This window comes from Talpa europaea, assembly GCF_964194135.1.
Source record: "Talpa europaea genome assembly, chromosome: 3".
Lineage (NCBI taxonomy): Eukaryota > Metazoa > Chordata > Mammalia > Eulipotyphla > Talpidae > Talpa > Talpa europaea.
In genome coordinates, this window is record NC_140069.1 from 151,121,409 (window position 1) to 151,133,637 (window position 12,229).

Genomic DNA, 12,229 nt, shown 5'->3' on the forward strand with positions numbered 1-12,229 from the left:
TCGGGGGGCGCCTGGCGGGCGGGGGGGGGAGGTTGGGGGGCGCCGCGCGGGCGGGGGGGCGGGGGGCGCCTGGCGGGCGGGGGGGGGTTGGGGGGCGCCGCGCGGGCGGGGGGGCGGGGGGCGCCTGGCGGGCGGGGGGGGGGAGGTTGGGGGGCGCCGCGCGGGCGGGGGGGCGGGGGGCGCCTGGCGGGCGGGGGGGGGAGGTTGGGGGGCGCCGCGCGGGCGGGGGTGCGGGGGGCGCCTGGCGGGCGGGGGGGAGGTTGGGGGGCGCCGCGCGGGCGGGGGTGCGGGGGGCGCCTGGCGGGCGGGGGGGGAGGTTGGGGGGCGCCGCGCGGGCGGGGGGGCGGGGGGCGCCTGGCGGGCGGGGGGGGGTTGGGGGGCGCCGCGCGGGCGGGGGGGGCGGGGGGCGCCTGGCGGGCGGGGGCGGCGCGGTCTTGGCCGCAGGTCTTGGGGCGCGGGGCTCAGGCTGGAGGCGCCCGGGGGTGCGGGCCGCGCGGGCCTGGGGCTGCCCGGGCCGGCTGGGGCGCCGGTCTCCGCTGCCCGCCCCCACCGGCCAGGAGGGGGCGCCCCGAGCCCGCTCGCCCGGGCGGGAGGCAGAGGCCGGGCCTGTGCGGCTGTGCCCGACGCCGGGGTCCGCACGGGGGTCGCCCCCCTGGTCAGCCTGGCCCCCCCGCTTCAGCACAGGGGCCCCCGGCTCTGGCGCTGACCCTGGTGCGGGGCGGATTGCTCAGGGGCAGCCCCCCGAGCCCGGGGCGGCCTCTCCCCCTGCGTGCCCGCCTCGCGGGCAGGACCCTGGGCTGGGCCACCCTCCCGGGCTCTCCGAGGCTCCCGGCCGCGGCCACCACCTGCTCCACGCGGGCTCGGAACTCACGGTGAAAACGGGGACACGGCTCCGCCCGATGCCCGGCCCGCCCGGCAGCCTCTGCCCTCAGCCTCCGGGCGACAGCTCGGGCCGGCCCCTTGGTCAGTTGCCCCAGGTCCGCCCCGCGGTGTCCGCAGGCCTCTGCTCGAGGCAGGAGGCCGCCCGGGTCACCAGGCAGGTTCAGGCCCGCCATGAGCGTGGACATGGCCGCCAGCGGGCATCCGGGCTGCGGGAGCGGGGTCGGCCCCAGGCCCCCCCATCCCCCGCGCAGGGCGCCCCTCGGCGGGCAGGGCCGGGCCGGCGTCTGGGCAGGACGGGCGGGTTCGGCCACTGCCCGGCGCGCTGGGGGCCACCCCCACCGGGGGGACAGCTGTGCCTTCGCCCACCAGGTGGGCAGCCAGTGGACGTGCCTGGCCGCGCTCGGCACCCGGGAGCCAGCACGTTGGCGTGGACGCCCCTCCCGGCCGTCGGCGTCCGGCGCGGGTCCTCGCGATGCGGGCGCGGGGCCGGCCGCCAGGAGCCTCCCCGGCCGCAGACTCAATTTTCAGCCTCAAATTGGCTCTCAGGCTGAGGCAGGACGCGGCTTGTGGGCGCGGGGCGCCAGGCCCGGGGGGCGGCGCGGGGCTTAGGAGAAAGTCCCCCTGGTGGTTTCTCCTCTTTGGTGTTGACGCCGAATTCCAGGGGAACCCGCGAGCTGCAGCTCTGGCGGGAGGACGCCAGCTGGGGCGACAGGCACCCGGCAGTGTCCACGCGGTGCCCCTTCTGCCCGCGCCCCCAGGATCCCCGCTGCAGAGATGGGGGGCGCCAGCAGGGCCTGCGGTTTCCTTGCCGGGCTTCCTCTGTCTCCCCTTCAGGGTGGGGCCGCCGGACCTTGGGGCGGCCCCCACAAAGGGTTTATAAGGCAGACGCGCCCCAAAGGCCCACCAGCCACTGGGGAGCACCTTGCTGCCTCCCAGGCAGGTGCCGAGGGGCGCTGGGGAGTGGCGCCCCTGGCTGGGCTCCCCTGGCAGCGAGTGGGCCAGAGCTCGGTCCACTCGGTCCACCCAAGTGCTCGGTCCACGCTGTGGCTGGCGCGGCCAGCGCTCTGGACGGCCCCGCCCCCTGGCCGACCCTGGGGCCGCAGGCTCGCTGTGCCCGGCTCGGGCCTTTGTCCAAGCGGGGGCTCCCGCGGGTCTGGGCACCTGGCTGCTCCGGCCCAGTCCCCCCGGTGGACAGCTGGGCTTCCTCCGAACATGGGGCTCTTGTGCCTCCGAGGACGCCGTCGGATTCACCGAGACCGAGCCCGGCCCTGCGCAGGCTGCCCCGGCCCTGAGATGCGCTCCAGGCCCAGGGGCCAGCGCCCCAGACCTCAGCCTTGAAGGGTGGACGGTCAGGCAGCCGTGCCCGGGAGGGGCGGGGGGGGGCGCTGGGGCGCAGCGAGGTGGCCCCGGGCTTGGCTGGCTTGTGCCACCGCCCTCACGGCTCGGTCACTCCTGGGCGCTGGCCCTGGGCGGTCTCCTGGGGGTTCAGCCTGCGGCCTCCGCCCGGCAACTCGCGGCCTGGCCTCCACGCCTCCGCCTCCGCTCCCGAAACCCGAGCCGGACCTCGTGGCTTCCCCGGCGGCGTCCACCCCCGGCCGCTGCCTGCGCCGCCTGGCCCGGCCACATGGAGGCCCCTCGCGGCCCCAGGTCAGGGTCCTGGCGCCGGCCTGCAGGGCGGGTGTCTGCGCCCCAGCGGCGGCCGCCGGCCCCCGGGGGATGGCTGTCCTGTCCTCAGGCCAAGGGCGGGGAGGTCAGGCCGCGCGCCTGCTGGGCCTTGGCCCCGGCCTCCTGCTGCGGGTGCACCCGGGTGTGGCGCGGTCCTCTCCGCGGCTCAGGGCACGTGGCGTCCTCTCCGGCCAGAGCGGGCCCGTCCTCCTCGTGCGGCCCCCCCGCCCCCGCTGGGGGCCCCCGCCGGCTCCTAGTGGCGCTGGCCCGGACGCGCTGGGCGGGGAGGCTGCCGCCTGCTCGGAGGTGGGGCTGGGGGTGGAGGGGTTAGGGGTGCGGGCGGGGGGTGGTGGAATTGCTGATGGCTCAGCCCTCGGAGCCTGCGGGAGCCCCGGCCCGGGCTGCCCTGGGTGATGGACTGTGGGGGTCCCGTGAGCCCAGCTGGGCTGCCAGGCAGGGTCCTCCCTGGGCCCCGGGTGGGTCCCAGCCTGCCCCGCACTCTCACCCCCAGCAGTGGGGTGCTGCCGCCTCCAGGAAACCACCGTCCCCTGGGGCTCAGCGCCACCCAGGCTGAGCCGGCGCCCCATCCTGTTGGCGGGGAGCCCCTGGCAGGCCGGCGCGCCCGCCCCGCGCTGCTCTCCCGGCCGTTGCTAGGATGCCGAGATGAATTATGGATGCCGGTTTTCTGGAGAGGCTGATCTGTGATGCAGATGAGCCCCGAGTCCCCCCTTTCTTCTGGCTTCTTAAGAAAAAAATCAGTTTTAAATCAGAAGCTGGCATCCACGAGCCCGTTGCCACGGGCGGTGGCGGGCGCTGCTAATTCTTATGCAAAGAGAGGGCCAGGGGTCAGGGGCTGCTATTTGTTCTGGAAAAGCTTGTAGGATTTCCACTGCACTCTGTGACCTGGGCCCTCCTTTCTGTGTGGGATCAGAGGCAAGTCGGGAGGAGGCCGCGAGGACCCGATTCTGACTATCAGGTGCTTTTCCTCGGGCGGCAGTGCCAGGGCTGGGGGTACAGGCCCTTTAGGGCGAATCCACGGGGACCCCCGCCCCGCCCTCAGGCTCTCCACAGCAGCCGGCCCAGGTCGGCTGAGGGGCCGGCGTGGTCACGGGGCTGTGGGCTCGCCCAGAGGGATGGGGGGCTCCCCGTCCCACCAAAGGTGGGGCCTTTCCTCCCAGGCACCCACACACTTGTCCTGACCCTCAGCGGCTGCCGTGGGCCCTGCGCCTGGGTGCCTGCCCCCCGCGTGACAGGGCCTGGGCTGCTGCCCCCCAGGAGGAGCCACGGGGTTTGGGAGGCGGGGGTGGGGGGGGAGAGGAGGCCCCGCAGGGGGCCGTGGTGGCCGACATGACGCGAGCACCCCCAGGCTGGCCATGCCCCGGTGCCTGCTTGCCTGCGGCCCACCCTCGGCCCACGCTGGAGATAGCACCCAGGGCTCCCAGTCAGCGGGCAGGAGGGGGCACCCCGGGGTCCTGAAACCCGCCCGCTCTGGACGGCTTCTGCCGTCCCCCACAGACACCCTCCGCAGGAGAGAACTCCGACCCCAACAGGGCTGGTCCGACGCAGGGCCCCAGGGCACATTCTGGGGGGGCCCACAGGGAAGGGGGTGTCTTTGCTGTGGCTTTTAATTTCCTGCCCCCCAGAATGCTCTCCCTCCCTTCTCGAGTGTCTTTCAAGTCTCAGCCCAGGGGCCGTCTCCAGGGCTGCAGTGCCCCGGGCCTCGCCGGGCGGCCTCCGTCTTGTGGAGGCAGGTGGCCTGGCCGGTCACCGCCTGCAGCCTGGCCTGCAGCTCGCCGGCCCGAGGGTCCCCTCAGCTCTGGGCCCAGTGGGCGGAGCCCAGTCTCCAAGACCTGCCCAAGGACCTACGCTGCCCCGGCCCAAAGCCTCCTCAGCCACGGCCCCAGGGAGCGGGGCAGTGGGGGGTGGGCCCTGGGCTCCGTGTGGAGTGGGCAGCCTCTGGACAGCGTGGCTGGCAGGAGCTGACCGCCCTCCCTCTGGGGAGGTGGCCTTGTCTGAGGCCCCACGGCTCTGGCCTGCAGCTCACCTGCCACCACTGTGGGCCACCGGGTGCCCGAGGGCCAGTGGGCCCAATCGTGTGCCAGGCAAGCGTGGCACGGGCGTGGCCAGGAAACAGCTGGGGGAGCTGCCCGCGTCCAGGCCTCGGACCTTGGGGAGTGATCCGCGCCGCCTGGACCTGGAGGCTCTGGCGTGAAGGCCGTCAGGAAGGTGTGGACCCGGGCGCGAGGGTCCAGCAGGAGAGAGGGTGTGGCGAACGCTGGGGCCAGGGCCTGTCTGCCCCGTGGTGTCTCTGGGACAGGCCCGCACCCGGGCAGCCCTGCTGTTCCTCTCGGCGGGAGGCTCGGTCTTGCCACCTTGTGGCCAAGGGGCCGGGAACACGTTCCCTGGGCATCCACCTGCCGGCTCGGGACCCTGAATGACCGGGGCCTGCCTGCAGCTCGGCCCCCGCTGGCAGCCCCAGGGCCCTGGGGGGGGTGCTGGATCCGCTGCCAGCACTGCCCTGTGCTGGCCCAACAGGGGAGCAGAGAGGTCAGGGAGGGGAGCCAGGGGGAGAGAGGCGAGGCCTGCAGGGGCAGGGAGGGGGCAGGGAGGGGTGTGTGCGGGGAGAGGAGGGGCAGGGTGGGAAGGGGAGGGGCTGGGGGTCCAGTCCCATTTGCGAAAAAGTCCACCCTACAGCGTCGTCCCCGGCGCTGCTGCCCGGGAGGTTCTCCCGTGCTCACCCTGTGTCTGGGCCTCTGCTCAGCTGCCCCAGGGAGCTGCCGTCGGGGCGTCTCTGGACACCGGGAGGCCCGCCCTGCCCTCTGGCCCTGCCCACGGTCGCTCCCGGGCGCCGTGCCGCAGACAGGCTTGAGCGGACCACCGGGTGCTGTGGCCGCGCCCGCCTGGCCCGGCTCGCTCCTCCGCTGGCCGCTCTGTTGTCCTGGGGGCGGCCGCGCGGCCCTCCCTTGTCCCGCCACCCCTCCCTGCCGGCCCAGCCCAGCTCTTTCCTCGGTCATCTCCAGGGTGTGGGGTGCAGAGATGCGGGTGCAGAGATGCGGGGTGCGAGGGGCAGCTCTTCCCGCAGCAGGGGGGCCTGTGGCTGCTGGTCCCGACGCGGCCGTCCCCAGCCTGCGCCTCTCTGTCCCGGCGCCCCGCTGGGCGCGGTCAGGGCCCCTCGGGCGAGGTCAGGGCCCCTCGGGCGAGGTCAGGGCCCCTCGGGCGAGGTCAGGGCCCCTCGGGCGAGGTCAGGGCCCCTCGGGCGACGTCAGGGCCCCTCGGGCGCGGTCAGGGCCCCTCGGGCGAGGTCAGGGCCCCTCGGGCGAGGTCAGGGCCCCTCCGGGAGCGGTCAGGGCCCCTCGGGCGCTGGACCGCGACTGGCTGGTCTCCGCCCGGCAGCTGCTTCCCCGACGCCTGGTCCCTGCAGTTTTGGGTGCACAGACACGAAGTGCGCCCCGGCTGGGCCCGCGCGGGGGTGTCTGTGCTTTTTTTTTTGGTTTGTTTAATAGAGGCTGCTTTATTTATTTATTTGTTTGTTTGTTTGTTTGTTTGTTTTGTTTATACAAGCACGGGGCACAGTCAGAAGCGCGGGAGGGTGAGAGAATCCACCAGAGCCAGAGCGGGGAGCAGAGCAGGCAGAAGGACCGAAGGACACTGCTGAGGGGAGCAGCGGGCGGCAGGAGAGGTCTGCGCGCCGTGCGGGACCCTCCTCCGGGGCCGGGGAGCAGCCGGGGATCGAACCCGCGCCGCGGAGGCCGCGCGCAGCCTGGCAGCCCGGCGCTCCGCGCTGGCCCCGCGGGGTCCCGGCGTCCGTGTGGAGCGGGCGCTGCGGGGGGCAGCGCGGGCAGCGGCGGGAGTGGCCGGCGCGCGGCGCCCCCTTCTGCGCGGGCGCCCCCGGGGTCCCGGCGCGCGGGCCGTGGGCGGCGGCGCTCGGGGCGGGCCGGGCCGGGCCGGGCCGGGGGTCCGTGGGGCGTCCCCGAGGCGGCCTCGGGGTCGCGGCTGCCCCGCCCCGGCCGCGCCCACTCGCGGGAGACGCTGCCCGAAGCGCCGGGGGGGGGGGCGCGGACCCACAGCGGGACCCGGGAGGTAGGGCCGGGGCGGCGGGGGGCCGGGGGGGGGCCGGGGGGGGGGCGGGGCGGGGGGGGGCGACGGGGGCCGGGGGGGGCCGGGGGGCCGGGGCGGCGGGGGGGCGGCGGGGTCCCGGGGGGGCCGGGGCCGTGGGGTCGCCGCGGGGTGCGCGGGGCGCGGGCGCGGGGTCCGGCCGGGCGCGGGCTGCTCCTCCCGGCGCGGGGCTCGGACCCGGCCGCCGCCGAACAAGCCCGCGGCCCTCGGGCCACCCCCAGCGGGGCCGGGACGCGAGGACGCCGGGGCCCGGGCGGGGGCGGGGCCGGGGCGGGGGCGGGGAGGGGGTGGGGGGTCGCGGCGCCCCCGGGCCTCGCCGTCGGGGTGGGCGCCGCCCCGGGGTTCCAGCGCCGCCCGCGGGCAGGAGGGACTCGCGGCTCTCCGGGCGCCCCGCGGCGCCTGCGACCCCCGGTACCCCCCCCCCCCCCCCCCGCTGGCCCCCCCTCCCCTGCACCCCGGCTTGGCCGGCGGGACTGCGGGGCTTGGCCGCCCCGGCACCGAGGCCTGTTCTGGAACCTTCTCCCAGAAGGGGGCGGGAGGGGCTGTGCCCAGAGGTGGCCCCGGCCTAGGCCCGGGGTGAGCAGGGGGTGAGGGGACTCGGGGGGAGCTGGGGGTGGTGGGAGCGGAGTGGGGGCCCCTGGGGGCCTCTGGGCCCACGGTCTGGCTGCGCCCGCCCTGCTGGTCCCCCCGGCCGGCCAGGGTCACGCTGACCCCGCGTCTCCTGACCCCAGCCCCCCCCTGGCCTGGCCGCCCGGGGCGTGTGCGCTGAGCACACGCGTGTGCAGGAGGCGGTCACACCCCAGGCCCCGCGGCCTGTGCCCGGCTGACGGCCCTGCCCGGCCCCGCGCTGAGACCGCCCTGCAGTCCCGGGGCCGCGTCCAGGGCGTCCCCCGGCGCCCCCGGGAAGGTGGTGCAAGCCCAGCCCTGAGCCTCTGGGGGCGGCTCCCGGCCCTGCTCAGGCCAGCGGGACCCGCCGGGGGCTCGGCCGGGAATGACCGTCCCGCAGCCTCGGCCTTCGTCTCAGCAGAACGTGCCGAGGAAGCCTGGGGCGGCCCGCGCCCCGCAGCACCCCACAGCGCCCCTCTCCCGCCCTGGAGAGCTGCTCCCTGCCCTCCCCGCTGCGGGGGTCCCGCCCACCGGGGGTCCCGGGCCAGCAGGGCCTGCAGCTGGGCCCGTCGCCGCCACCACAGCACCGGGGTGCCCTGGGGCCGCGCGGGCAGGGCCGGAGGCAGAGGCTGAGTCCGGAGCCCGGAGGGGCCGCGGGAGGGGCAGACCTGGCCCCCCGTCTCTCCAGGGCGGCTGTGCCCGCGCGGCCGTGCCGCGGCCTCTGGGTGGGGCTGTGCCCCCTGTCTGCCGGCCGGCAGGCGGGCCTGGGTCAGTCCTGGCCCGGGCAGTAGGGGTCCGAGCCATCCCGACCCCCCAGTCTCTGCCGGGTGTGGCTGCCACCGGGTTCCTGGGGTGTCGCCCCACAAGCTCGGACTCCTGGCCGCCTGGCTGCAGCCTCGGCCTCTGCGGGGAGGGGTCCTGGGGCTCCAGACGCCGCCACCTCAGCGTCCCCTTGAGAACAGGCCTGGGGCGGGCGCGGGGCTGGCCGAGGTCCTGGGCGCTCGGGGCCGCCTGGGAGGGCAGCGCGGGCTGGTGATCAGAGGGACCCCCCGGAGCGCGGCTCCTCAGCCTCACAGCCGGGCGGGGTGTTTCGCCCATCCCGGGTGGGGGGTGCCCGGGTGCCCCGTAGCAGGACGGGAGGCTCAGGGCCGACGGGGGGGCTGGGAGCCCTGGGGCCGGGGCCGGCTGGCAGCCCCGGCCGCCTCTCGAGCCGCTGCTCTTTCTGGCCCCGCAGCCGGGGGCGCGGCCTCAGGGTGGGCCTCCCGCAGCCCTCCTCCCTGGCCTCTGGATGAAGGTGCCCACTCTCACCCCCCCGCGCTCCCGGCCAGGGCGCCTGCCCCTCACCTGCGCCAGGGAGGGCGGGACCGGAGGCCGCCGGGGAGCTGGTCTGGCCAGCGTGAGGGTTACGAGGCCGTCTGGGGCCCTCGGGGGAGGTGGCACAGGCTTGGGTCCAGGCCTGGCTCCTGGCTGAGGCGGGCAGCGCCCTTGCCCGGCGCCGAGCTGGCTCCCGCTCTGGCCTCCACCCTGCTCTGGGCTGATCTCAAGCCGGTCGGACCCTGGGGGAGTGGCCGCTCGGCTGGCCTCACCCCTCCCCGCGGGGCCAGACCAGGTCCCGTACCCCAGAGGGCCTGAAGGGCCCGCCCAGGGTAAGCGGGGGCAGGGGTGCAGATGGGCTCAGTCCAGCCTGGCGCAGGGCGACGGTGGGCGCGTCTGTGGAGCGGAGCCGCGTCTCCTGGGGCTGATGGAGGGGAGGCCGGTGGCCTGGGGGTGCCTTGGGCGCCCTCAGCTGGACAGGAGGCAGCTGGCCGCCTCCACCGAGGGCCCGAGAGCCCACCCTCCTGCAAAGACAGGGCCCGCAGCCCCCCCAAATCAAGACGTCCGGGTGGAATCAGAAGTTTAATGTGGCACGACCGAGGAGCCTAGCGCCCCGCCGGGGCTTCTACTGGACACAGCACGCTGGGAGCTCGAGCGGGTCTACGCTGCCTACGGGGCGCGCGGGGTCTCGTCCGTGTTGAGGCCCCAGGCCGGTGGCGCTGGGGGGTGCAGACACGAAAGCGGGCGTTGCACACGGGCCCACCGGGCTCTCTCTGCCTGGGGCGGGGCTGGGTTCAGAGGCAGCTCTGCCCAGCCGGGCCCGCTCTTGTCTGGGCACACCCCGGTCACCGCTGGCCGCCCGGTCAGTGGGCAGAGCCGTGGGGGAGCCCGCCCGGCACCCCTGCCCTCGCCGAGGCTCCAGCTGCGGCAGGACGTGGCGGCCCGAGTGCCTCTGCCCGGGAGCCGGAGTGCCTGCGCGCTGAGGCCGGCGGGCCGGGGCAGCCCCGGCCTGGACGGGGTGGGGGTTCCGCCCTGTGCCCGCCCGCCCCCTCTACAGTCCCCGGGTGGCTGGTCCTGGGGGGCCCTGCTGGCCTGGGGAGCGGGAGCATGGGGGGCAGGGGTGCAGGACGGGGCCGGCTTGGCCGTGTCCTTGCTTCTTAGCCCGAGGCCGCCGCGTGCTGGCGGGGCCCCTCCTCTGGGCAGCACGATCTCCCGGGGTGATCGTCTCAGGGACCCTGTGGGTGGGGGCCGCTGCTGGGCACCTGCGGCCTCGGGGTGCCCACCCCTCGCTGGGGTACCCCCTGCACGGCTGACCTGCCCCCCACCCCCAGGTCAGAGTCCAGCCTCCTCCAGAGACCAGGGGTGCAGGGGCGAGCGTGAAGACAGGAGGGTGGCGTGTGGGGCACTGCTGCTTGGTTGAACACTCACGCGCACACACATGTACACACGCGCACACACGCTCATGCACGCACACGCACTCTCACATGCACACACTCGCACACGTACACACATACACAAGCACGCTCACATGCTCACACACATGCACGCACACGCACGCTCACGCACGCACACGCACGGGCGGCTGGACGGTGCTGATGGTGGCGTCCGGGCTGCTGCTGGAGGCCGGCGCGGGCCGGTCACTGGGGCAGGGCCTTGAGGATGGCGTTCACCTCCTCCGCCACGGCCGTCAGCGCAAACTCGAACTGCTCCTGGGGAGAGGGCGGCGGTGAGAGGCCGGCAGAGCTCCAGCCCCGCGGCGTTGGGGCCCGCGGCCGCCTCCCCACCACAGGGGGCCCAGCCAGCGCCGCCTGGACACCCCTTCCAGAGCCCTCGGAGGGGCCGTGCCGCCCTCACCCGGGGCGGGCTGGGCACACAGGAGGGGGCAGGGGTGCAGGGCGGGCACTATCCGCAGCAGGGGAGGGCACGGGGCGGCCACACACGCCAGCGTTGCTGACCCCACGGGAGGCCGGGGGTGCGGGCGTGTGCGCGCAGGGCCACGCTCCCTGGCCGGTCTGGCCGCCCGCAGAGGTGCTGGCCCCCAAGCGGCCGGTTAGGCGGCGACGCTCCCCACGCGCGCCAAGGCCTCTGGGGGAGGCAGCTGGCACTCTCCGGCCAACACGCTCCCGGAGGCCGCACTGGCCTGGGGTCCCCGAGTGGTGCCCCAGCTCCGCCCCGAAGCACGAGGCCGCTGGGGTCCGAAGGGCCATGCACCACGACGGCGCCCGCGCCGGGGCCTGTGGGGGGCTGTCCGCAGCGGGGTGGGTCTGCTGTTGGGCACAGATGCTTCCAGAAGCCGCGGGAACAGACCATCCTGAGCCTCAGCCGCCTGGGCCCACCCAGCTTTTCAGTAGAATGCGAATGAGCCTTGGGGTGAGGCCCCCCGCCCTCCCGGGTGGGGCTGGGCGGACGGTGGTGGTCCAGAGGGTCCCCCGCAGGGCTGCGTTTATCAGCGCGTCCCTCCCCCACCGCGCGTGAGTTCACGTCCCGGGGACCTGCGGCGGGGCTGCATGGACGCCGGCGCCGCTCCCGGGCCGGCCAGGACGGTCCTGCTGTGCCCCCCGGGGCCCCACCCCCCGGACCTGTGCCCTCGTCCCCGGGCCGTCTGGGGTGAAGGAGCTCAGACGTGCCTCCTCCCCCCGGGGAGCCCCGAGGCAGATGCGCCTGCCCGGCCCCGGCCCCGGCCCCGGCAGTACCTTCGTCTGGACCATGCCCGGCCTCTGGTCCCGCAGGTGCTCCAGGGTGGCCGCGATGTCGATCTCCTTCGCGCCTGCAACGACGCGGCGGCCTCAGGCAGGCTCAGGCCGGCTGCCCCCCGCGCTGGGCGGCCCGGGCCTCGCGGCCCCGCGGGGTGAGCGCCAGAAGCCGCCGGCCGCGGCCCGCCCTGTGCCGCGCTTGTGCCGCGGCTCCCGAGGGCTCCGTCCTCACGCGGCCCCGCGCTGTCTCCCCGCCGCGCAGGCTGCGAGAGCCACGGAGCCGGGCGGCGCGCACGGAGGTTTTAAAGTAGACTTTGCCGCCTCCTGCGATGGACGGCGCCGGTTTCCAGAAAGGGCCGGGGCCCGGCTGTGCCGGCTGCCGAGGGCCCCAGGGCCGGCGGGGGCTGCCCCCTCGCGGCTGAGCACAAGCCCCCTCGGGCCGCCCAAGGGTCCGGCGTCTGGGGCGAAGACGGGGCCGGCAGGACAGGCAGCAGAGCCCAGACCCCGCCGGCCCGGGGTGGCCAGAGGGGGAGCTGCCTGCACTCCCCAGGCCCCGCCAGCCTGCAGGGGGCAGACAGCGGGCCCAGCATCCCCGCTGGGTCTCCCCGGGGTGGGGAGGGGGAGGGGGGCCAGGGGTGGGGAGGGGGAGCAGCTGGCAGCAGACTCGGGGCTCCAGGGTAGCCCGAGGTGGCGGCCACGCCCTTGTCCTCCCAGCGTGGCCTCACACGCCTCTGCACCCGCTGCCGTGTCCTGCGGGCAGCGGAGGGGGGCACTCATCTCTGGGTCTTGGCGCCCGGTTTCTGCCGGCTGCGCCCACCTCGCGGTCTGGCCTGGCCCCGGGGCTCTCGGGAGCCGGGACCCTCCACCAGAGGCCGCAGGGCTGAGGATGTGGGTTCCCCAGGAGGGGCCCCTCGGCACTGAGCAGCAGGCCGGGGTGCGACGTGCTTCCCAAG